The sequence below is a fragment of the Podarcis tiliguerta genome (assembly GCF_965153285.1).
Source record: "Podarcis tiliguerta genome assembly, chromosome: 3".
Taxonomy (NCBI): domain Eukaryota; kingdom Metazoa; phylum Chordata; class Lepidosauria; order Squamata; family Lacertidae; genus Podarcis; species Podarcis tiliguerta.
Genome location: NC_139536.1, coordinates 36496937 through 36524179, shown reverse-complemented (window position 1 = coordinate 36524179; position 27243 = coordinate 36496937). Strand labels below are relative to the sequence as shown.

Sequence of the window (27243 nt, the reverse complement as noted above, 5' to 3'; positions counted from 1 at the left end):
GTTAGTGGAGTCTGTAACCTGAAGCGTATGTAACCTGAAGCGTATGTAACCCGAGGTACTACTGTACTGAAATAAGGTTTGAAGAACAGTCTTGATTTAGCTATTGATAATAGTGATTGTGTGTGTACTTCTTACTCATAGTTTCCCCAGTGTTTGTGTGAATATTCAAACAGCTTCCTGTTGTCTCCACGTTTTAACTGAGTTTGCTGCTCAATTAGAATTGTTATTTCAGCCTGTCAGAGACATTCCTGATTCTTGTGAAGAACTTAATGACTGCAAGTACTAACTCTTAAGATAGCATTGAAAGCACCAGAGAACAGAATATGCATAGAACATTTTAATCAAAGAGTAACTTCATCCAATTGGCTTGAATCCCAAACATTCCCCACATTATGAATATGGACAGTTAATTAATCCTGTTACTACGTATGTACGTGCATGCTTGTCACCCTTGGGGGAGAGAGAGAGAAAGTTCTCCAGTGGAGTCTGTAACATTTATCCTCCAGTGACTATTCTCAAATACTTTATATCATTGTGATGGTTGATAAAATGCTGTTTTCTTGGCAGGTATCAATATCGTCTGGTCTGGCTCAGTAGACAAACAACTGTGTCTTTAAAATCTTACTGCTTTAACAAATATCAATATCTGATCAATAAAATGCATTTTTAGCTGAAGAAAGAAGCTTACACCGGTTTGCAGGGGAAGATATTGATTTTCTGTTAGATGCAAAAATCCTTTATTTTTAGATCTTGCTAATGCTGTTAGTGTATATTGAGGATGAAGGAAATTAGAAGGTTTATTTTTGTGGAGCAGAAGCACTGTTGTTATACAATTCATTTTTACAGAAGGAAAGGAAAAAGCTAGCTGGGAAAGAAGCTGCTTGTGAAGCTTAAGAAAGAAACTTAAGGCTTCTGCTACTATATGTAAACTAGAATTCTTGCTAATCTACAGAAGTTGAGCATCAGTAATGTTCTGTTGCTGTGTCTGGTCTCACAACTCTAACCACTACACTACATTAAGCTTATTGTTAAAACCTACCTACCTTCTCTGCGATGTACCCATGTATTTTCTATTGTGTCACTTTATTTTTCTTCCTCTGATCATTCTTATTCCATTCAACAAAGGTAGGCATTTTCAAATACATTTTCTGTCTTCTAGAAAGAAATACCTTTCATTCTCTTTTCCTTCAGCTTAGCTTTGTCTCATATATACTATTTCCCCATTTTTCTTACTCCTTCTCTTACTTTTTTGTGTATAAAATAGATGGCAAGCCTGCAGATAATTTATGTTGACAGCATATTCAATATTGCTGCTTATTAATGTGCACTTTGCAGGCCAAGTAGGCATCATAAGAGCAGTAGTAAACATGGTGACCTTTATTGATGTCATTTGTACATTTTTTTTTAAATGTGGAGATCACTTAGCAGTATCTACAAACATTTAGTCCAGTAGCACCTTAGAGACCAACTAAGTTTGTTAAGCCAAATCATGGCTTAGCGTGAACAGGTAAATGTGCAACCTCTCGAAGAGGAAGCCATGGCTTAGCTTAGTGTGTGTCATCTGACCTCAAGCTTGTGGTTTAGCTGTCTCCAGACAAAGTATGAGCTGTAACCAAGGTTTGTCCTAGGATTTGCAGCTCATGGTTTGTGTGGGAAAGCTACACGTGAGCCCTTGGTTAAGTCAAACCAAGCCTTAGCTCAGCTCCACACAGCAGCAGAGCAAATGAAGGAAAAGGAAAATGGCTACAATGTCTTTCTGAGAGTCCCACACATGCCAGGTTTATGCTAAGCCATGGTTTGGTGTTATGTATGATCGGGCCAGTGGGTATTTCTTATCTTATGCTTGCAAGTCATTATACAGTGGTACCTCGGGTTACAGACGCTTCAGGTTACAGACTCCGCTAACCCAGAAACAGTACCTTGGGTTTGCTTCAGGATGAGAACAGAAATCACGTGGCAGCAGTGTGGTGGCAGTGGGAGGCCCCATTAGCTAAAGTGGTACCTCAGGTTAAGAACAGTTTCAGGTTAAGAACCGACCTCCGGAACGAATTAAGTTCTTAACCTGAGGTACCACTGTATAGCAGAGGGAAGAGCAAGCACAATGCCATTGTACTTTAAGCTATTATTGTTATTCTTAATAATAATATTCTGGAAGCAGGCTGTGTAAAGTAAAACTGAGGGCAGGAAGTGAGACTGTTTTCAAAAACATGTGTTAAAGCTTTTCCCCTAGTCAATGCAAGCATTTGTTTTCACTTTTTGTATATAAAAGGCTGATCAAATGGACAATACCTCTCATTCAGACATTTTTAAATCTCAGTTTGTTTTTAGTTCAGTGCAGTTACTTTTTAAAAAATGCTGTTGTGATGTAAGCCACTTTGAGCTCAACATTTGTTGTTGGAGAAGCGAAATACAGATACTAAATAAACAACAACTCAGCTCATCAATATGTTTTTTTGTTTTAATAGCTGTGGAGCTGGAACGTGTTGGTTCTGTATCAGTGATGATAATCAGCCAAGTTTTACTCACAGTAGACCAAATGAAATTAGTGGACCTAACTTGGACATGTTCATTAATATCAATAGGTCTACTCTAAGTAAAGCATAGCTGAATTACACCTGAGTTCTATAAGGAGAATAGGTTTGAGGGCTATATGTATACACATGAATAGTTGCTGGATTTATTTACTTGCATGGGAACTTATGCTTTGGCTCTGTAATTTCTTTTTGTGAAAGACAGAACACAGTTGTTAAAACATAAGAGAATTTAGTTTTAAATACAGTCTTGGTAAAGCTTTGAAGAGAGATTTCAATAGTGGTAGCTCTTAATCTTAACCACTGCTTATAGGGCCAGGTTTTGCAAATGACAGCTACTTGTCTCTTCCTGGCAGAAATACTAAACACTCAATAAAGTTTTACAGAATTTGCGCTTAGGTCATATATTACTGAGTATAAATTTCGCAGAAAACAATATGTTTAGGGTTATGCTTTAGCAAAATACCACAAGTGTTTATTCTGATCATTTAGCTCTTTTCGTGTTTTGAAATTTACACAGGCATGCTGGAATAAATGCTCATTAATGTGGATTTAAAAAACATTTTGATTTAAATTACACCTGTGTCTGTGATAAGCCTGCACCATTTAACTGTACAATTAATGGAATTCTTGGTGCTATTGCAGTTAAGCTATCATCTTCCCTTTGCCAGTTTTCAGTTATTTAGTTTTGACAGCTTGTGATCTTCACAACTTGTCTTAAGGTTTCTATGGCAACACAGCGTAAATGGCAATTGACACCAGAGATGTGCATGTGCATATATGGTGAGCTAATATTGCCCTGCAAACTAGAAACTTGTATGCAGGGTGCTTCTTGCTTTTCATGCCATTCCCACAGATTTCTAATGCATTTTTGCAATCGCTGCATACATTGAATCACTTTGTAGTTATGGCAAAAAGTAAATAAACTTGAATTGACCCCTTTAAATAAATGCCTGCTGATTCCTTACTTCCAGTTTGCCTTGATGCATGTCTTTTGTTTCCTTGTTCCTTATCCGATCTTCTGGTTAGACAGAATTTGGTGTGGGTTGAGGCAGTGAGGTATGAATTTGGTGGCTTGTCCTAAGAGTTGCCTGAAGATGCCAAAGCCTGGATCGCAACCCCTGTATCATAGCTTGTGTAGTGACTTGAGCCTGTTTAACTTTTGTATAAGGCAGGGTAATGCTTTATGTTACGGCTGGGTTTTTGAAAAGGCAAAGTAATAGGAAGCCCAGGCTGGACAGAATTAGGCCAGATAAGCCTCCACATTTCTCTGATGCATGATTTAAACCTGCTTTTGCCTGACAGACAAAAGCTGCAGATTTTTAGTATAATATCCAACTTTTTTTTTACAACACCCCCACCCCCATTTTCTAAATCTATGTAGCTGAAACACCATTAAATTCTTGGAAGTGCTGACATAGGAAACTGGCTGTGCTACCTTAATGATACAGAGAATCATTTTGCTGCCCTCACCTCAATTTGCTGATTTACTAGCCTGCTTCTGACATCTGTTTAAAATATCATATTTATAGAGAGCTAGCTAGCTTTCATAGTTAAAGCTACTTTAAAAAAAGAGAATTGTATTGGGATCTTAATTACTCATAAAGGATGATCAGAATGAAAAATGCAGTGATATGTATTCCTATTTTGAAAATCAGGCCTGTCATTAAAATAGAAAAGCTGTTAGGCTTTCAGTTTTGTCAAATCCATTGCAGCAAGTAGGCAGCCTTAATGAATTCAGAATATACTAATAGTGTTTCAGTATTGTATATCACTCAAGGAAGCGTTTTGGTTTTTAATCAAATCTGTCTTAAGAGGAGGCTTCTTAAGTATGGCTGTACCTTGTATTCTCTGTATTTTAGTAATGCAAATATAACTATCAATTCTTGAAGCCAAATACCAGTTATAAGGTAGGCAAGGATGTCTGGCTGTTTAAAGTTTCTTCAGTCCGCTAAACAGATCAGAGTTCTACACCCCTGCTCTATGGTAAAAATCTACCAATTTCACAAATTCTGAAAGATTTTATTGAGCGTTCCGTATTTTACACCCAGCACACACTTCAAAGGGCCTCCTTTTGTCAGATGCAGACTGAAAAGTGACTTACAAATTTACAGAGTGAAAGCTATTTTATGTCCATTTCCTCTATTGGAAATTCAAGCATTGTGTTGAATTAGTTCTACGAAGGACTAGAGGTGAATTATTGGTTACCACACATTTGGAGGTTGATAGTTCAGCAAAAGTTGGGAGGGGAAGACGCTGCTCCTCCCCTTGCTAATAATTACAACATAATATTCTGTACGAGACAAATGAACCCTGATCTGCTCTGGTGTTGTTTGAATTTGGCTGCCCTTAATGATCTGTGACTTAGTTAAAATTGACACAGAGTTCTGTTTGCCTCTGGTGCTCAGTGATTGATTATAGTTGAAATAAGTACAGTGATTATGGCAAACTTCTTTCTGTTCTCAATAATGCAGAATTTGGTTTCTGCACTATTCCCATAGTAACAGATCAAAATGAGTATACCAAGGGGGTTAGTAGCAATGCATACACTGTAGTGGCTAAGACTTTCAGGTGCACCCCTTCAATATGTGAAATAACTCAGATAAAAGGCACTCATTGAGATTTTATCAGAATTATAGATGATCAGCCTCAGGTTGGGCAAAAAATTAGACTAGATGGCCCTCTTGGTCCTTTCCAACTCTGTGATTCTTTGAATCTGTGCATTCATATGCCTCTCCTGATGCTGAAATTAAGGTAATGAAAGTAAAGTAAAGAGTTGGCACATTCTGAACTCTCCAGCATGCTGCCCAATTGGCTTCTGACTTGGATAAATAATTAATTATGGGTTTGCTACAGTATTTAACTATTTTTGAAAGTATTTGTTAGCACTAGGTATAACCTTTTCTACTGTGCACTGTATTTTAAAATACACTAGCATGCTTCTGGCAGAATCTATATTTAGAATAAAACTTGACCTGACAGACGGTGTGTAAATTGTTCTACCTTTACTTTGCAGAGAACTGTCTTTTGAACGATCACCGACATTTATCAAGTAGAAGTTATGTGAAATCATAAAAGCAATGTAGTAGAGTACTCTATCCCAGAACTTCTCCAAGTGCTAAAATGTGGAGTAGCTGAAATAATTGGGTAGGAATGATTTACATAAATGTAAACAGGCCATTCTTAATCTGAGTGTGAGATGCTTCAGCTAGCCTCTTAGAAATTGGGTTTGGTTTAAAAGTGGTCTTGGCCATTGTAATATTTGAAATGCCCTCCTCCGAGAGACTCACTTGGCACCTACGCTGTGGTCTTACAAGTGCCAGGTGAGTGTGTGTTTTTCTAGGTCTTTTTAAAATTACAGTTCATTGGGTGCTTCAGTTTTTGCACCAAGTTCCACTTTGCTAGGTTTACGTTGGCTTTTTGCTGGGCTTTTTACTTTGTGATTTTGCTTTGTTTTTGTTCAAATTGTGAATCGTATTTTTAATCCTACCATTATGTCAGCTGCTCAGAAAATTGGTGGAGTGGATGTTTTAGAAGTGTTAATTGTCATAATAATTGGAGGCAGCAAATATATATAAAGCGAACAAAAAGGAAAGGTAGCTGTGCTGGTCCATAAGAAAACAAAAACAAAATGCATACTGGGGCACTACCATAATTAGGCTAACCAAAATATCACAAGATAGTGTGTACAAGCTTTTTAGTTATCCAGGACTCTCTATCAGGCTAGATGGTGAAGAAAGCAAAGGTGGAGGGAGGGGCAGAGAAGGAGAGAGAGAGAGAAATTGATGGTTATGCCACAAGTGCCTTAATCTTGAAGAATGATGTGCGAAGAGGGAGCAGACACTTGGAGGTTCTTTATCTTTTAGGTGCTTGCACATATCCAATTGCACCATTGCCTACTGAGAAGCAACATAATACAGTTGTACCTTGGTTTTCAAACAGCTTAGTTCTCAAACATTTTGGCTCCCGAACGCCGCAAACCTGGAAGTGACTGTTCCGGTTTGTGAACTATTTTTGGAAGCTGAACGTCCAATGGGGCTTCTGTGGCTTCTGATTAGCTGCAGGACTTCCGCACTTTGGTTTCCGAAAGTTTTGGAAGTCAAATGGACTTCCAGAATGGATTCCATTCAACTTCCAAGGTACAACTGTATGACTAATTTCCAGTTGCAAAAACAAGCTGTTGGCTAGGTATGTTTCCCACCCATATTTGTTTGTTAAGTTTAAATGCCACCCTTTATCTAAAGGCTACATAGCAGTTTACAGCATAATTAATAGCATAATTCATGTAGATAACGCAATAGCAATAATATGTAAAAGTTAAGAACAGTTACCAATAGTTCATAATAAGCAGTAGCATCCAATTAATAAATAGCAGCAACAAGTTACTAATAAATTACTTCAGCCACTCATCTGAATGCCTGTCTGAAGAGATGTGTCTTTACCTGATTCCTAAAAGAAAACAAAGAAGTGAAGAAGATTCCTTACATCATCATTCCCACATCACCTACAAAAGGTTCTTCTACAAGGAATTCTAAAAGCAAGGAGCCATTTAAATCTGTCCAATGAGACCTACAAGATTCAAGAAAGAGGCTTTGTGACATTCCTACTGAAAACAGGAAATGTTTTAAAACTGTTGCCCAATTCTGCCATGTGGTCTAGTTAGAACTATTTGTTGAAAGGCAATATATAAATGTGGAGGCGAGGAAAACATCCCTCAAAGGGTCATAGAAGCTTGTTCCTCAAAAATGAAATTAAAAGGTGAATTGGATAACTTCGTATTCCTCATTTTGGAATATGTATAAATCAAAGAAGGTTAAATTACATCCTTCTATCCCCGCACAGGAAAACCAATATGGAGTTCCTGGAAAAGGCTTAACAAACTAATGCTTGGTTTTTGAATAATAGTGTTACTCTGAAAGTACAGGTAGGTTAATCCTATGAAATATATTTTGATCTTTATCTATTGAAATTCAGTAGGAATCTGTTTGTTTGAATTATTGACTCTCTTTTATCTGTGTAAGTGCTGCATCATTTTTTGCATCTTGTATAAATATTTTGTTACCTGCTATCAGGAATCAGTAACTGCTGTAGTCAAACTGGAAGATAAAAAGGGAATTCCTTGAAAAGATGCCAATTGAAGATGAAATCAAGACATTGACAAGAGCACCTAATTTCTCCTTGATATTGTCAGCTAGATTTGTCTCATGTCTTTGCTTCATCATGTGCATTATATTGCAGAATTTTATCATATCACCTCTTATTTATTACTTTTCAATATTGCAGTGGTTTAACTTTGTGTTGGAATGGTGTTTTCTGCTTATAATATTGCTGAGTAGGTAGCAATAAAAAGATACTGACATTTGATATTAAAGCACTTGGTATAATATTTTTGGTTCATACCAGACGTCTACAATTAAAAGGTTTTTAGTTAGCTAGCTAATGTTAATGAGTTGAAAGACTGGTAAAAGTAGTTTATAGTATATCATTATCGCATGTTTATAAGGTTTGGTAAATGAAATTGCCATACACTAGTGCATCATGTATTAATATGTCCAAAAAGTTTTAATATAATATAATTTTAGTATAAAGGAGATCTATATTGATTGAAAGGACTGCATTTAAAATAAAAGCAGGGAGGCATTTTGTCCCAAATGTTTCAGGGCTGTTTCTTCTGAAACATTTTCTATTGCCTGAATAGGTAGTAAAATAGAATGTTTGACCTTGATATAAAGGATATTCTTTCCTAAAGAGTTTGATTTTTCCATCAAGTGATAAAATCGGAGGACATTTTTGTTAACGTTGCAGGTTACTTTTTATATCTGCATTTGCTTGCCACTTACCCTCTAAGTTGCTTCTTCAAGTCTCAGATGCTGTGGTGCTGAATCCCAGATTGGCTATTGAAACTAAATAGCTGACTAGTCAGAAAAAGACACAAAAATATTAATCTTCAGCTACAGAGAGAGGCAAGTCAAGGGTTGCTGTATGGAAGACACTCCTAGTTAAGTGGTTCTCATGTGGTTGGAAGAACATGTCAAGGGCACTACACACTGCCCTCACTATAGGCAGGATTCTGAAGTGCTGCCAGTGACAATTTGTATGTTAAAGTGCCATGCCATTATAACATCTGTTTTGCTGAAGCCTCGCTGCTTCCATTTCTTCCTTCATTCTCCTAGCATCTGCTTATGGTTCCTTAAGTGGCCTGACACCTGTTTAAGGCCTATGGAAATGAATTAAGTCACACTTGGTGGTAGCATTTTAAGCATTTAGTGCTTCGTATACACAACTGGTTTGCTTTTATTTGGTTCTTTGTAGCTGCAAGTGTTACAAATGTTGCTTGCTGAAGGTAATCATATGATTGCTGAAGGTAATCATAACAAAGCTACAATATCTGAGAGTTTCCCACGAACTGAAAGAATAATATAAACTTCTAGTTCATGGGAAATTCAAAATACTGAAGATTTGTTATGATTCCCTTCAACAAAACCTCCCGTGTAACTTTGAACCTTTAGTTCCATCATCTAACTTGGCAATCTAAATATTGTGTTAATGCAAATTAGTTAGGATATGACATGTAGCACAAGCGTCTCTATAGTATAAATAAAATATATTCCACTTAAGGAAAACCAACAACTTGCTGTGTGTCGCACAGTAATGAGAATCTCTGGATCTTGATTAAACACCAGCTGCCACATCTGACAAAGCCTCCTGAATGCCTAGGAACAAAGAGGTTATGTTGTGCACTTATGGAATATACATTTGCTTACTTGGCTTAAGAGGAAATAGGCACCCAGGAGTCAATCATGTTGTCCATGTTCCATCCTCACTCATGTGTAATCAGGTGAGAAGAGGATAGCACACAAAACTTAAGATTTGTCATCAAAGAATAGCAAGACACCCCCTGTTGAAGGAGCAATAATTTAATTGTAATTGTACTGTTGTAAACTGGAACTGTTATTGGGATGAACCCATTCTGTTTCTTCAGTGGTAAGCTTAAGTGGTGGCATTCAGAAATCCTGTTTACTTTACATGCCAGGGAACTGTTAGAACAGCCTTTCCATTCCATACAAACCCCATCATCCCCAGCCATCATGGCCAACGATCAGGGATGATAGGGGTGGTAGTCGAGAAACACCTAGGGACCCAAAATTGAGAATGCTGTGTTTGAAGCTTGCTTTGTCACTCTGCAAGTATGCATGCAATAAACAGAGTATCAGTTCTGTGGATCTCTGCATTCCCAAACTTGGGAGGTTTGATTTTAAATTTAAGCAGTCATTAATTCCAGTTTAAAATAAAATAGGTTTAGTAGTACTGCAAAGATTCTTTCTTATGCAGTTTGTAAGATCATACCCGTATTTCTGCTTTCAATGTGTATTAGGGCTTATACAAAATATGTCTTGGCCTCTGGTGTTGCTCTTGATCTGTAGCTAGTATAGCGCTACAAATATTTAGCTTTCTGTTGACCTTTTGAATTGTTTGCACCTTGGTAAAAGTGTGTGCGTGTGCATGATATAAAATATTTTGTCTGGTACTATAAATGCCAAACGTTCTGCCATGGTCACTAACCTTCAACAATGGAGAGGTCAGAGAAGATTTTTTCCAACCCTTTAGGACTCTGTATAAAGGGCATTCCATTATACATTGGGGAAACTTCTCCAAAGCCCAGAATGTTCACATAGTAAGTTGGTCCCATTCAGACAAATTCTTTTTAAAGATCTGCAAGGACTTTGTATGAAGTAGAATGTGATAAAAGAATACAAAACAAAGTGATCACCTTTAGAAAACAAGAGGCAGCAAAAGGGGGAAGAGAAGATATGGCAGGCACACTAGGAACACAGAAGAAAGAAATTGCTTTGAAAACCATGTTCCTATTTCCCCATAAATCATTCTGCTGAGATCATTTCAAAATGGTGTTGGACTTCCCTGTGTGCTTTTAGAATGAAGTCCTCATGGTGTGCTAGAGGAACAAATCGCCTTTGTGTTACTGGCTTACTGTGGGTGACAATGATTGAAAGACACAGGCTTTCTTAATATAGCCTGCTCTGATTTCATATCAGAAAATGCATAAGGGTGTTGGAGGATTTTACATTATTTTTGCTTTGCTTTGCTTTTATTATTACTTTCTGTGACGAAGTATTGGCGTTCTAGTATTATTCCCTCTGACAAGTAAACATAAATAAATGGCAGGAAATGATAGTAAAGCCATTAAAAACAAGCCTTAGTCTTTATTTAGCTTAGTGGTAGAGCACATGCTCCATCCCTTCCACGATGCTTCTTTTGACCACAGAGGGATCTGCAACACAAAGCAGAACAGATGGGAACGCGTGTGTTTAAGAACATTAGAGAAGAGTTGTATGTTAGTGGCACAGCAGATGCTTTGCATGCAGAAGGTTCCACATTCATTCTCTGAATAGCTCAGATAGGAATGGGAAAGATTCCTGTCTGCAGCCCTGGACCCCTTTAATGTAGACAGTACTGAGCTTGATGAGCCAGAGGTCTGACTTAGTATATGACAGGCTGGTATGTCCATATATGTTCAACTGATTCCCTTCTCCTTCCTTAGCTTCCTTTCAGTGGTGTCCAGACTTTTTTCAAAGAGGGCCAGATTTGATGAAGTGGAAGGCCATGAGGGCCGACCACAGGGCCAGCCAAAGTTGTTGACCTTTAGGATTGATTAGAATTTTACCCCAGGAAATAAACTGCCACAGGGGCCGGATTAAACCGACCGGCGGTTTACTAGAGAGGATTATTTTAATTTCTTGCTGCTTATCTTACGTCATACAAATGTTACTAGACTTGGCTAAATGCATCTTCCTCGAAGGGTCTGGAGCTGTGGAGCCCATGAAAACATGTCAAAGAAAATCAATTGTTTCAATTCATTCCATCCTTTACGCAATCTGAGGATCAATCCCAGCATATTAATATAATATACTGACAGGATTCCTACTTTATCTTGTTGCTTCTGGTGTACCAATATCCTCCAGAAGGTTTCATATCCCTGACAATTTTACAAGACTGGAATATAGGCACTTAAGATGATCTTGGTGGTTTTATCTTTCTCCTACACCTTTGGCCCTACAGATGTTACTGAACTACATCTGCCATCATCCCTGGCCATTGGCCATGCTTCTTCTTGAGGCTGAGGGGAATTGTCATTCAGTAACATCTGGAAGGCCAAAGGTTCCCCACACCTCTCCCACATTAAGGAATACAGTTAATGGGTTAATTCTCCATGAATCAGCAGAGATGTCTGCAGGTGCATTGTGGGGATTAAGTCATCTTTTGACTCCCATATCTGTATTACCAGGCAGATTTGGCAAGTAACTTTGGATACAAAAGAATTCAGGTTACAGCATATTGTGCAGTTCATGGTAGGAGATCGCAGGGATTGTTGAAGTCTATCTGTTGGGACTTTGGATTGAAGTGAAGATTATTTGAAGTGGTTTTAGGAGGAAGAAGTTGGGAAATTGCCGGTCTTCAGAGCTCAGAACCCTATCAGTTGCAGGACTTTGAAAGCAATTGAACTTTTGGTGTGACTGTGGTCTTTAACACAGCAAGGACTTTGAAGCAAAGAACCCTCTCTGGACTCAGAGAGGGAAGACTATTTGCAACATCTGTAAATAGTGTGTATAGTGGTATACGTTGGTGTTGGCCTACTAAAGGCCAACACTTCTAAATGGCTGTTTCCTTTGGTGAGCTTAACCACTTGACTGAGCTTCCGCAGCACATGTAGCCAACAACCCCAACATCCCACACAAATAACTTGAATTCCAAAATGAGTGGTAGAGTTGTGTGCTGACATACTGATCTCAGCCCAAACCTCCAGATAGCAATGTAGTTTATAAGGAACAGAGGACATGCCGAGAACTTTGCCCACATTTATTGAATTATTTGAATTGCCTAAATTTTTCAAAAAGAATAGCAGGGCCAGAAAAATTACCAGAACTTATATGTTGTTTCATGCATAAGTATCACTATATAGAAGGTGCATATACAATATGACCATTGTAAAACATAATAGCGTGGAACATTATCCTTATTGTTTCTTTTTCTTATTCCTATTAATCTGATATCTGAAATGATTCTTCCGTGTTTCCAAGCTCAAACATTTCTTAATTTATGAGAAATTAATTCTCTAGACCACTGAAATGAATTTGCAGTTAATGTCACCCTATATCCTTGGGGCTAAAGACTATTTTTGTATAAAAATTGCTTTGTTCTGAAAAGTAAAGGAAGAAATTAAGTTGGAGATTAGAACATTTTCCCCAGGTGAGGCTGATCAGACAGTAGAAGGTCTGACAAAGAAAGGCCAGAAATGTTTTGTCCTTAGAAGCTGAAGAAAGGAGCGAGGAGAAGAAAAAGCACTCTGAAAAAGCACTCTGGAAGCAGTCTTCCACTGATGTACTGGGATAAACTGTGATCCCCGAGAGAGATGGCTCCTGCTTCTATTCCCATCAGCGAAAAGCCATGCTTGACAAGATTCTTCTCTAGAGATTGGTCTTTCAAGAATTAGAAGTTTTTCATCTTGGACGTTTTTAATCATAGACAAGAAAATTAAGCTATAGTTGTAATATGCCAGATACAATGAAAGCTCAAACATATATGCTAGCCCACAAAAGGAAAAGACTTACTTGTATACAATAAACGGTCCTGCAACAGATTGACTCAGTTACATCTCTCACTGATTTTTAAAGAACTTGTGGGCCTTTTGTTTGAAAGTGGGGCAACCAGTGTTATGTCAGTGGTAAACAAGTTAGTGAGAATCTGTCTTTTTATATGTTCCATAGTCACATTGTCTTAAAGTGTTAGAAAGGTGAGCCATTAGAAGGGTGAGCCATTTTGTATATTAGTTGACAGTATTGTGGTAATTTTTTTTAAGACCAAACATCCCTTTTTGTCTGACATAAGTTGAAGCATTTGTGAGGCACATTACACACCATTCATATTCTTTGAAAATATGTCTGGACAGAGTTCCTGGGAAGAAGATACCGTATTTTTTGCACCATAACACTCACTTTTTTCCTCCTAGAAAGTAAGGGGAAATGTCTGTGCGTGTTATGGAGTGAATGCCGGTTGGGGGCGGGATCTGCTGCAGTCGTGAGCAGAGGATCCATGGTTCCCTTTCCTTCCCTCCTCCGTGGCTCGCTTTGAAACAGCAAAGCGGGAGAGTAGCCGCTTACACAGGTGTAAGCGGCTCCTGTCTGGTTGGCTGCTTTAAACCATGCTCTCTGTTCCTCTCTCCTCCCCACTCAGCTCGCTAAATAGCAGCAAAGTTTTTCAGCTCTCTAAGCCGGGGAGGAGGGAGAGAAGCAGAGCCTGCTTGTTTTAAAGGAGCAAAGCGGGAGAGGAGAGGAGCCTTCTCCCCTTATACCCCTCTTCTGCATTATTAGCAGCATTCTTTTCCACACACCCCACGCATACTCCTTGTCCCTTGAGTGCTTTTCCTTCCCTCCCCACTTAAAACGTGGTTACAAAGCACGGATCCACATGGATCCTCAGGATTTTTGCATTGGGCAAACTCACCGTCAGATCACATGTCTGTGGCCACAGCATGAACCACAAAAATCATACATCCACTGTTTCGTTTAGAATATTTTTTTTCTTGTTTTCCTCCTCTAAAAACTACGTGCGTGTTATGGTCAGGTGCGTGTTATAGAGCGAAAAATACGGTAATTCTGCTGCTTTGCCCAGATCCCTTTAATTCAGAAGAACAAATTCTGAAAAGTGTGACAGTGATTTACTTAACTCCAAAATTTGATCATGCCTGTAGCTTGAGATTTTTCCCCTTAGCATAGAAAATGAGAATAAAGAAGCCGAAAAATTACAGGGTTCCTCAGGGCTAATCACAATCACATTCATGAGGGTTTGGCCAAACATGATTGTATTTACAAGTGCACGTTTTTCCAGCTGATGCTTTTAAAACTTTTTAAATCATGTAACTTTAATTAAAACTACTGCAGTATTTATACTGGAAGGTTGAGTGCACTTGTGCAAAGCAAATGGTAACTCATTACAAGAGGTTTATTCCTTTATAAATTACTTAAATGTAAATAGTTGGAGAGCAGAATGGACTTGTTTACTAGGCTTATGCAACTAATCATTACCTTTGATTTGTCACTTGGAATCTTAGCATTCTGATATTTTCTCTTAATGGAGAATTTATTCTTACTCTGTTCTCATACACACAACCTGTCTGAATTTGGTTTCTCTTTGTGGTACCGCAAGCATGTGCATTATGATTCCCCCCCCCCCCCGGAACATTTTGTAGTACCTTTCCACTCCAAATATATGGAAAAGGCATTGTTCCCCCACCCCAAAACCAGAGATTCAGAAGGCTCAAAGGTTTATTTGTTGGATCATTTGATTTTTAAAAAGTCACACAAGTAAAGACTAGTACTCAAACTTTGAGAGGCTATTTCCTCAACTGGTTGCAACAACAGTATTCAGAATTTCAGAAACTGATTCCTTGAACAAAGTGGGCTGAAAGAGCAGATATTTCCTCTGTAGTTTAAGTGTTTATAATCCACACTTTCATAAAAATATATCATGGTGGTATACCACATACATAACAAAACCCTTTAAAGCATAAATAGACATCAGTTAATTTCTGCTGTATAGATTAGAACATGCCTCTGTAGACTAGATCATGCAGTGCCAATTTGTAACTGCGAATTATTTGTGAGCAGAGTGGCTCGGCCAGGCAAATACCATGTGTGTGAATTGGCAGATTGCACAAACAGCTGGCAACAGTTTAGTGATAACAGCAGCACTTTCAAACTTTTTAACATTGCACATGAGTTTGCCCTACAGACTTATAGGTGCATGCTTCCTGGTCTGTATAAGTGATTAGCCTGGTTCACACAATGGTGAACAAGAAACTATGTCTTACTATGAATGGGCAACAAGCTCAGTTGCACCCATTCCTTTCCCCCCTATGCTGTACAGGACATAACCAGAGCACTGTCTTAGTATCACATGATAATCAATGCTTATGGTTTGTTTCACTACAGTTAACCACAAACAGAAAACAAGGGTTGTTCTTGGCTTTCTGATCCTGGCTGGTTTGAGGAAAACAATTCATTCTAATCCAGTGCTCTCCTTTGTTTCCCTCTGGTGGAGTACAGGTGGGGAGAGGGGCTGGTATAATTAAAAGAATGTGCTCATCCACAGTAAACTGCTTGTTCACAGTAAGCCATGGTTTGCTTTAGACCGTGGCTTTCCATTGCATGCAGACAGAGTCATTGTAAACTATGCAAACTTAAACAATAATGCCAATACGTTGGATTAGGAGATCATACAGTTTCTGAAGTTTTGAAGTTGATGGGTATCAGTCCGCACTTTCAGAAATGTGCATGGGGGGGGGGGAATTGAACACCCAGGTCCCCCCCCCCCCCCGTGAGTCAGTGACTCTTAATGGGAAAATGGAGCCCTCACTTATTTAAGCACTCTCTACAAACCAGGATCAATTATGCTTTATATATAGAACAAGGAATGAGAGTGTACTGCTAGCTCTGCCATCAGCATATACTCATTGAGTGCTAGCTCTAGAGACCTCATGCATAGAGAGAGACTCCTCTTGTTCACACACAAAACATGAACTTTGGGGGTGGGGCTTCCTCAACAGTGTGATATTGGGTTAGACCAACATTCACTACTTTTGTAGAGAGGCAATTGCTGTTCAGAGAAGAAGGGTTCAGCCACAAGCAGTTATTGTTTTTGTTTCAATTAACTTTTAGAAAACTTTTTTGTTTGGCTTGGAAATTTGATGTTTAAGTTGATTGATGTTCCAAGAAAGCAGTCCAACTTACAAATTGATGTTCATGTTCATATACAGTGGTACCTCGTGTTACAAACACTTTGGGTTACAAACTCCGCTAACCCGGAAGTAGTACCTCAGGTTGAGAACTTTGCCCCAGGATGAGAACGGAAATCGCGTGGCAACGGCAGCAGTGGGAAGCCCCATTAGCGAAAGTGCGCCTCAGGTTAAGAACGGTTTTGGGTTAAGAACGGACCTCCGGAACTAATTAAGTTCGTAACCTGAGGTACCACTGTAATAGCAGAAGTATATATACATTATTTGAACTCTTAATGGTACTTCTTGGCTGTAAACTGATTTATCACATGCCTTTTGACTGGTTAACTGAGTAAATAAATGGTGTATTATCAAAGCCTCAACACAGATAGTTTCCTATTCACTCATCCCGAGTTGCTGGCTGTTTGAAGTAAAAACAGTTTTTAATATTTTTCATTTCTGTTCCCTTGTAAAGTAATAAACTTCCAAAAAAAGAAGCAAACTTGTTCTTAATTCACAACTTCACAGATTGAACAGACTAAAGTTGGTACCTACAAATTAATAAACTAAACTTTTTCCTGGATTAAGGCTTACTGCATACTTCAACTATTAAGAATATATTTACCATAAGTATTTCCTAACCCTCTTTACTTAATTTACAGGGGCACACATGTTAGCAAAGAAGTAGCAGCAATTTATAAATTATGCTTGTAAATCTGTTACATGAACTTCTTGCCATTGCTTTCGTGCCCTTTCCCAAGAATATAAATGCAGTGTGCAAGCAAGCAGCCTTTCTATTACTAGTTGGGCCTTGGCATTTTACAGTTTCAAGTGTTTTCTCAATGTTGACTGTTTGCTGTTTTTATTTTACTAAGAAATGTATACTCCACCTGATTTAAAGAAAAAGTGCTCGAAGTATGTCATAAACGAGCAATAAAAAGGAAAAATAAAACCAAAGAATAAATTAAAGCAACCAATTTGAAATGTTTTGGATTTTATCTACAGACTAGCAAAAGACACATTAGGGCTTTCCACTGTGCTCCCTTTCTTTCTGCTGCTTTGAGGTGGCATTGAAAGCTGCATTGAGAAGCGGTAAATTGCTTAAAATTGGACAGATGCTTGTGAGACTAGGATGTCTTCTTATGTAGGCTGTTCCCACCCTTTACCTGAGGGTCTCCAGACATTCAGGTTGTTTGGGGAGGGGGGTGCAATAAGGACAAGGGAGTCATTGCATGAAAAATCTGAAGACAATCCGTTGCATTTATATAAAAAAAACTGGTGCTCTAGAATTAGTTGGAACTTGCTTTGTATCACTTTAAAAGATGGTGCTTAACACTCTGAATCCATCAGGTAAGCCGAAAGGTTAAATGACTGTTAAGTAGAATCGCATACATGCATGATTAGTATGAGATGTGATGAAGGGACTAATTAATAAGATCTAATTATCGTTCTAATAAGATCTAATTATCGTTCGTATACAAAGCAAAGTTTTGCCACTTTGTGGACAGCATAAATGGAAATTGACAAGGAAGTGATGAAAATCTACTCAAGTTTGGACCAATTTCCCGTTAATCCTAAACTTGGAAGGCTTGCGTGAAAAGCATGTCCAGGCTACAATTCTGCTACTGCTACAATTCCGCTACTGTGGTATTTCAAAGCAAATAATTCATCAAACTTATAAAGCATTGGAAGTTTGAAGTTTATAGCGGACATGTTGGGAGGTCATATTTGTGATTTTAGCATACATAACTGTCTCAGTAAGCCCTACTTATTGCACATACATTTGAAGGATATCTTGTATAGTCTTGTTAGACTCCTAATTACTAATTAAAGCTGCCTTTAGATGTGTGACCTTTCACTTGTTTAAGTGTCATTTGGTATTCTTGTAGGCTATAGAGCAAAACCAATAACGTGTTTGGCAGTTGCATTTAACCACAATTCCAGTTAGCTTACCATACTATCAGCAGTGAGGTGAGGTTGAAGATTTTCCATGGGGAGGAAAACCAAAACAAAATATTTCATAAGATTAGTAAAATAATGAATAGATAATACCAGTCAAACTAGGAACTTTTAAAGTAGTGATTCAGTGGATGGTATTCAGCTATGTTTTACTTGGGGAATTAATTAGCATGAATCTAAGTTAGATTTATTTCAGCAGATCAATTCTGATTAATATTTGGTTGAATACTATCCACTGTGTTTTTCAGCTTATACTTTTGCAAATGTCTATCTAATGCATAGCTCTCTGGGCATGTTAAAATTAATGTGTTAGATGGTTTCAGTGCTTTATTCTTTCTTAATTTAAGCCGCGCAAAGGAAGCACGTGCTAGTCAATTGTTGTGTCTTACAGCATTTACAAGGATTACAAGCAAGAGTTTCCAATTAAAGCTTTGAATATAATAATTAAACCACAATAGTTTCTTTCTCACATGCCATCCACATGTAGAGCAAACATGTAAAGCAGGGTTTCTCAGCCTTTTAAACTCACACCCCTTTTAAGCGAATATAAAACCCCCACAGACCCCCTTCAAACCTGGCTCCCATAATTGTTTTATTTTGATTTTAATTTTCAAAAGGATTGAAACATGATCTTTAATTATAAATAATATGTTGGGCTTGACAATAAGAATGAATCAAAGTATTTATAATTTTAAAAAACATTTATTTTTTAAAAAAGCCACATGAAATTTTAAATTTGGCTTCAGTTATTATTAATGTGAACTTTGATGCTGCATGCTTATCACAAGCTTTTGGATTTTTGACTTTCACATCAGCATGCATAATAATTTTCTCTCTGTGTGTGTGTGTGTGTGTGTGTGATTAAGACACAAGTTTTGTTTAGCATTATAAACACTGTTAGACCGCAGTTTTCCCACCCTTAGATGAAACACAGGTTCTGCAATTGTGTTGCTACTGTAAAAGAAAAAAGACTCTGCCCCGAAGAACCGCCAGTTCTGGAGGAGGAGGCACAGAGCAGATGTCTTCCCAGATAATTTTGGTAAATGGGCAGGAGAATATATTCATATCAGTTCCCAGTGTTGCCCTTGTAGTTTTTGCTGCCGATCAGCTGTTGGTTCCATCAGTTTCAGCTCTGCACTGATAAACTTTTTAATCTAAGCAAATCAATAGTTGCTTGGATAGCTCATTATAGACGCCATTATTCCTTTTTTCTTTTAAAGCTAATACTTGGAAAATATTGCTTCCAGCAGAACAAAAGCTGGAAGTGAATGATACCTGTACTTTTACACTCCCTAACCTTTCAACTTCTCTTTAGAACTACTGTATCATGTCTATAGTTGGTTTTTCACTTTACCAATGTTTTCATAGGCATTACTTTCCTAAGCAGAGCAATTCCTCAGCTTGCCTCTTTGGAGTCACTCTTAAATGTATGTTTATGGTTCTCTTCTCCCTGTGCCTGTTGCTGCATGAAGGGCCTTATGTTCTTCATCACACACCAGTTGTATAATTGTTTTAATCTTAACAGTTAGTACAGTTGTGTTAACTCTGCTTGTCAGCTCATTAATCACTTAGTATAAAAACTTGACTACTCTGCTTCATAACAGATTGCACAGGGTTTGTCCCTTTCAAGGACATGCCTGCAAATGCTATGAACTGAACATGCCCATAAAGGCCAGGAAATGAATACTTAGTTTTGTCATTGTCACTTTCACTCATAGATTAGACAACTTTTTTGTACTGCTTATCCTTGCATCCTGGGAGCCTCTCTGAATTGGAAATCATTTGAAGATAGTGACATAGAAGATATGCTGCCCTTGGCATTATTATAAAGTGTTTATGTATTAGCAGGGAGTTCTGTATCGCTTTCAAAAGTTCTCTCCTCTTGTTGAATCTTAATTTTTTGCCATAGTACTTCTGAATTAGTACAAAAACAGATCCTGCCCTGGTTGGTTTTATGCCTTTTCAACTTTGTAATTTGACAGTACTTCGAAGTTGATTTTAAGATGCTGGTTTGTAGCAGTTTGGTAACTGTAGTTTCCAGGTTTAGACATAGCAGGAAGCCGTGGTTAATTAACCAGGAGATTTTTGATTGTTGCAGACTGCGAAGGGAGAAAGGCCACAGAATGACGTTAACAACAGAAGTGCAGGCACAAGGCTTGTGTGTGTGTCTTCATTTATTAAGCCTAGATCATGTACCTCTGACTAGGCCACGGTTTCTTTTGTTGAAGGCTGTTTCTACAATTTTTAACGGCCTTTTCAAAGGGGGCTTGGAACACCTCTTTTGTGAGAGATACCCCAAATATTATACTTTGCCCGCTGTAGAATATAGAGATTAACAGAGTGCTTGCTTTAGCAGGAGCCAAGATGTGTTTGGGGTTGCCATTTAGTATACCTTGAGTAATAAGGGAAAATAATGCTGCCCAGGGAGCTGTCAGATTGAAGAATGAGATACTACAATGAACAAATTTTAGTCTTTGGAAGAGTAAATGGCTGTTAGTAGCAAGAGAAAGGAAGATGGCGGCCTGCCTCATTCACAAAGTTTCTGTCCTTAACTTCCTTAGTTAGTTTCTTAAATCATATCTAACTAATTCTGCATGTGGAATGACTTTAGTCGGAGTTTCTCAGCCTCTTTGGACCTGGGGGCACATCTAGAAATCTTGGAATTGTTGTGGGCACTGTAAATGCCCATATTGCAGAAGAAACTGTCAGTGCTCAGAACACCTCCTGCCAGTGGCCAAAACATGCACACACACCCTAAAACTGACAAAAAAGCAAGTAACACTCTCCTTCAATAACACCCCAAAGCCAAAAAACCCCTCATCCTCAGTTAAAAAAAATAAAAATGGTTTAAGCACAGAGCCCGGGCAGGCTCTAAAGAGTATGTCTGAGGATGTTGTGGTGCCCATGGGTGCCAGATTAAGCTCAGGCTTAAGTAAAGTTCAAGATACTTAACATTTTATATTGTACTTTGATATCTGAAATGTTCATAAAATAGTATTCTAATATTGAATACTTAACAAAATTTCTGTAGATTTACTAGAATAAAATTATTTTACAGCATTTCTTAAATAGTCAATTTTTTGGATTTTCTTGGGAAATGCATTCCAATAGTCTCATATGTGGAAGTTTGTTGTGTAGAGAATAGTGGTAGATAAATAATAGGTCAGAGAAGAGATATGAATGTGGAAGCGTGGTCAGGAACTATGAGGAAGGGGCAAGTTGCCATGCACATACAGATTCTAAATCCCCTAAACATGGAAGATGTTAAGGTGCTATCTTCATGTTTTATGTACTGCAGCTGCAAGGATGAAAGCTGAGTGCCTGGATTTTATGCCATGTGCTTCCTAATGCATGTAAAAATAGCAGCGCCGCTCCTTGTTGCTGAAGAAAATGCTTCCCTTATCTGAAAATTTCATTTTTGTAGGTGTACAGCTGCATCCCTTTCTGTTTTGCTTGTTATAAATTGAGGAAGGCATTGCAGAGTTCATTTGAGGCTTCCATTATAAGAGAATCTAATGTTATGTAAAATTGGATTGTAATGATATGAACTGGTTCTTGCCACTATCAGCATCTGTGTAACTTCTAAACAAATATGTAATTTGTACCATCCAAAGAAAGGAAAAAGAAAACTGTTTTTTCATAAAATAACTGTCTTTTTAATTTCTTGAAGAAATTAGTGACCTCTACATATCCTTCAGCTGGACTTCTAAAAAATGCAGAAAGCAATACAGTGGTGCCCCGCAAGACGAATGCCTCGCAAGACGGCAAACCCGCAAGACGAAAGGGTTTTCCGTCTGCAGAGGCGCTTCGCAAGACGAATTTCCCTATGGGCTTGCTTCGCAAGACGAAAATTGACAAAAAAAATTGAGGTTTTTTTTTTTGCTCCAAAACCCCTTATTTTGAATCACTAAGCTGCTAAAAGCATTTTAGCAGCAAAGCCGCTAATCCCCCAAGGCTTAAAAAGCCGTTTTTAGCCCTTAAAGTGCCAATAGCGCTAATAGCGCTAATCCGTCAATGGGCTTGCTTCGCAAGACGAAAAGACTCGCGGAACGGATTCTTTTCGTCTTGCGAGGCACCACTATACTAGCAATAGCATTCCATTCTGTAGTGCAGTTGTGCTTGCTACTAGCCACAAAAAAATGGTACTAGCCCACTCGCCTAAACGTTCAAAGGTTAATAAGGTATGACCTATCTTGTTCCTTCCCTGGACTTAGGTCTTGCAGATAAAATAATTTGAATATCCTCACAAGGATATCGCGTCATGACTCAGTCAGCACAACCCTCTGATAGAAAAGTTGCACATCGTGGCCATAAACCCACAGAAACTAAAGCAGCAAGGAGTCCTGTTGCACCTCAGATATAAAATACCTTCTTTACAGCAATAAGGTTTTGTGGACTAGTGTTCACTTTACCAGGTGCACGGAATGTTATCCATGAGTTGGCAGGTACATCTACACAATAGTCAAATTGAAAGGAAATGCAATAAATTCCATGTTGGTTGGGTTAAGTCTTATGTATACAAAACAATTCATTATTATCACAAAAGTGTTGATTTTAAGTCCACGAAAGCTTGCACGATAATAAAGTTCTTGGAGTCATGTAATATGTTTAGAGACTATATTTTTGCTGCCACAGGCTAACATGGGTGCTCCTCTGGAAATTGTGGAAGGCACCAGCTAAGCTTCATGGTGAATAATTTCTTCCCTTGGTATCAGTGGTACTTGGTAGGGGTTAGCTTTTGCTGGATTAGTGCCAGCATGTGGGAACTACAGTATACAGTAATAAGGTACATATTCCAGTTATCTGGTTTGCTAAGCCAAACCATGAATTAGCAAAAAAATGTGAGCTTATTGGCTCTTGGGAGACATGATCGCAGCTGCCTTGCTCCTCTTCACTTGTTTTGTTGTTGTGCTGCACTCAGCTAAGCTTAGCTCTGCCAGACAAACTGCAAGTTGTAAACCTAAGACAAACTTTGATTACAGTTCGTGGTTAGTCTGGAGAGAGCTAAACCAGAATCCTGAACCTGGATGTCACAGCAAGTCGTAGAATCATAGCAGGATAAAACCAGCTTGCTTCATTTTCCATGTGACAGCCCTTTAGGTATTTGAAGATGGCTATCATATCTCCTATGGGATGTGGGTGGCGCTGTGGTCTAAACCACTGAGCCTCTTGAGCTTGCCGATCAGAAGGTCAGAGGCTCGAATCCCCATGACGGGGTGTGTTCCTGTTTCTCAGTCCCAGCTCCTGCCAACCTAGCAGTTCAAAAGCACTCCAAAAGTTCAAGTAGATAAATAGGTACCACTCCAGCGGGAAGGTAAACAGTATTTCCGTGTGCTGCTCTGCTTTCGGTGTTCCGTTGTGCCAGAAACGGTTTAGTCATGGTGGCCGCATGACCCGGAAAAACTGTCTGTGGACAAACTCCGGCTCCCTCGGCCTGTAAAGCAAGATGAGCGCTGCAGCCCCGGAGTTGTCTGCAACTGGACTTAACTGTCAGGAGTCCTTTACCTTTATCATATCTCCTCTGTTTCCTGTTTTCCAGGCTAAACCAGTCAGATCATGGCTTAGCTCAGCAGAAAAGAGCAACAAATTGGTTGCGTTCTCCTGTCCAGCAGCTTGCATGTTCTCACTAAGCTATGGTTTGGTTTAGCATGATGTGTGAATCAGGCTACTGTGCAGAAGAACCTCTATTGATATATAATGCAGAAAATTATGCCATTTAGTATCATCATTTCTTTAATAGGAAGGGAGCACAAGCAATTGGAATGCCATTAAAAGTTCCTGGTTCATGAAAGCATTTCATAAAAAGATTTAATACTACTAAATAAATGCAAGGCTTTAGAAGTACAAATGCTTCAGTAACTATTTTTTTTCTGAGGCCCAGTTGTTAGATTGCTGATGAATGGGCAAATCTGTGTCTGGACTTGGAGACTGAGGGAGGAATTCAACACCAAGCTGTTAACAAATGTTCCATCTGTGCAGCATATCAGCTTGCCAGATGGAACGATCCCACCTTCTTTCTCCATGTGTTTTTCTGGGTTTCTCCTGACACCCCCCCCGAGCTTATTTCAGGGGGTGCACAGGGGGAGTGGAGAAGCCCCATTGTACAAGCAGAAACGCTTGTGTAGAGCTTCAACTGATGGAGTTCATTAGGAGAATCCTGGTCTAGACAAGGCTTAGAACTATTCTCTCTGGCACCTCTTGTAACGTGTAGGATGTTATTGTATGGAGGGAACAATTAATAGTTATTTATCTGAACTTATTATAGACTGTAGATATTATAGCTGTGTATAATATAAATAATTTTATAATATATTATAAAATATAATAATACAAACAAGACAGATTAAAATCATTTTCTTAATTTGATTATCTCTTTAGTATTTTATTCTTGTTCTTTTTATTCTAACAGCTTCTGTAAGCTTTGAAAATCAAGAAAACACATTTTTTGAAAAACAAACCCACCCCAAAGTCTCCAAATAAGGAGTCCATACCTGCAATTCAGATAGTGCAGTCTAGGTTTATCATATCGTCTGCTGCTTTGAAAACTAGGATTATTTTTAGATGTAAGAAGATAAACAGCAAACAATTTATGTTCAGCTGAGAGTTATGGTAATTGCTGAGATATTGTACAGTACTAGAAGTCCTAAGCAAGACTGTTCCTTGCCATTCTACAATGTAGTAGGAAATACTGATCAGAACTTTACTTTGTCAAATGGTGTATCTCAGCTGTATTGCTAGCAGTATGATAGCGCAAAAGCACACTTCAAAAAATAACAATTGTCTCCAATTGATAGGTCCAGCAAAAGGCAAGCAATGTATAAATACTATTTTCCATCATGAAAATGTCACTGAGCTCTGGTATGAATATTGTAGGTCACCTTCAACAAAAATGTAGTGTACCTGTTCTTGATATACTTGTACATCACTTTACATAAAGCTGTTAGTGTGCAAATAAAGCCTTTTTCTGCTTTGAAAAGTGAAATATTTCTGGAACTAGAGTCCATTACCCTACCCTTTTTCTCTGCTGTGACTTGAAAATTAACCTATTCATTTGCTTCATGGTGTCTGACATTTGTTTCCTTGTACTTGCATACAGCGCGGGTGGCGCTGTGGGTAAAACCTCAGTGCCTAGGACTTGCTGATCGTAAGGTCGGCGGTTCGAATCCCCGCGGCGGGGTGAGCTCCCGTCATTCAGTCCCAGCTCCTGCCCACCTAGCAGTTCGAAAGCACCCCTAAGTGCAAGTAGATAAATAGGTACCGCTTTATAGCGGGAAGGTAAACGGGTGCTGGCTCACCAGTGCAGCTTTGTCACGCTGGCCACGTGACCCGGAAGTGTCCTCGGACGGCGACGGCTCCCGGCCTCTTGAGTGAGATGAGCGCACAACCCTAGAGTCGGTCACGACTGGCCCGTACTTGCATAATGGTTGATTTTTGAAACTCAGTCAAAAGCGATTAAACTATTCTTTGCCTGAAAAGATGACACACAAGCTGTTCCTTTTTCCAGAATTGATAGCCATGTTATTAAACACACACACAATGTCTGTCCTGCAATTTTGGTACCAGAATATGAATATTTGAAAAAATTCTATGGAGACTTCAAATTGAAACTAGCCTACCTTCTTAATGCTCAAACAAAGTTGAAAATATCTCTGTCTGAACCATTTAAACTCTGCATCTTCCTTTTTTAGCTGGTCCTGAGATTTAATGGCTTCTCAGGGAAGCTGCAGCTTACTGAATTACTTCAAACAATCTAACTTCCAAGCAAATGGCACAAAAGTGCAGCATACTAACAATGCAGGTGTTGACTTAGCCTGCTGGTTTAATTTTTGTGATTTTTCCTCAAGGTAGATAATCTGTGCAACTTGTTGGCACAGAGTGTTTGTACTACTTGAGTGGAATAAGCACATAGAAGCTTTGAAGGTCTATGCTTGATTTTAATATTCAAACTGAGGCGTGTGTGTTCCTTATGGCACTTAGAAATGTTATGTTTAATGCTCCTTTGTTTCACTTTGTGCTGTGGCAGGTAAATAGGTAAATAGTATCACTGGGTTTCCTGCACACGGCAGCAGGCAAAGTGTTTGATTAAGAAGTAGGGTGATGTAGGAGTTGGAAACTTCCATTGGCCCAGTTCTCTGAGGTAATCTGCTACGGTTACCTTGTTCAACCTACATTTTACCAGCCTTACTGGAATCAGCTATGTCCACAGCATTCCCCTGATCCATCAAGCTTGTAACTCCATAAAAAAAGAAGAAATTAGATTTGTTTGGCATGACTTATTTTTGAGAAACCCATGCTGGGTCTTAGTAATCACAGCATCCTTTGCTAAGTGCTCACAGATGGACTGTTTGTTCTAGGACTTTTTCTGGTATTTTTGTCAAGCTCACCAGTCTTAGTTACCTGTGTCTTCTCCACACACACTCTTTTTGAAGATGGGGACAACATTTCCCCGCCTCCAGTCTGCAGGGACCTCACCTGTTCTCCATTAATTCTCAAAGACTCTGAGATTAAATCCTCAAGCTCCTTTAGTATCATTGGGAGCAGCTCATTAAGTGCATCAGGTTGTTTACATTCATTTAAAGTAGCTAGGTCTTCCCTCACCACCTCTTTTCCTATCTTGCACTGCAGTTCCCTTATTGCATTGTTTATTCTGTTATCACCAAGTTGAGCACTGCTTTCCTTTTGGGTGATGCCTCCCACTTTTCTTTCTTGTTGGAATTGTCTGCATTTGTGCCTTCAGTATTTCACCTTTAAGAAACTTCCATCCATTCCCTTCTCTTTTGAGTATTTCTGACTGCAGGAGCTAACCCAGTAGTTCCTTAAGCTTTTTGAAACTGGTCTTCTTAAAAGTCCAGACTGCATGTGTGACTACCCTTAGCTTTCCCTTGCCTCTGCATCACAAAACCCAAGAGGACACGATCACTTTGTCAATTAGATCCTCTCTGTTGGTAAAGGCCAAGTGCAAGA

General features: G+C 38.7%; 1 protein-coding gene across 1 annotated transcript in view; it reads left to right on the top strand.

Moving 5' to 3' along the window:
- The window catches only part of ZFAND3 (zinc finger AN1-type containing 3), a 132274-nt gene that overhangs the window by 13552 nt on the left and 91479 nt on the right, over positions 1 to 27243 (top strand). The window lies entirely within an intron of this gene.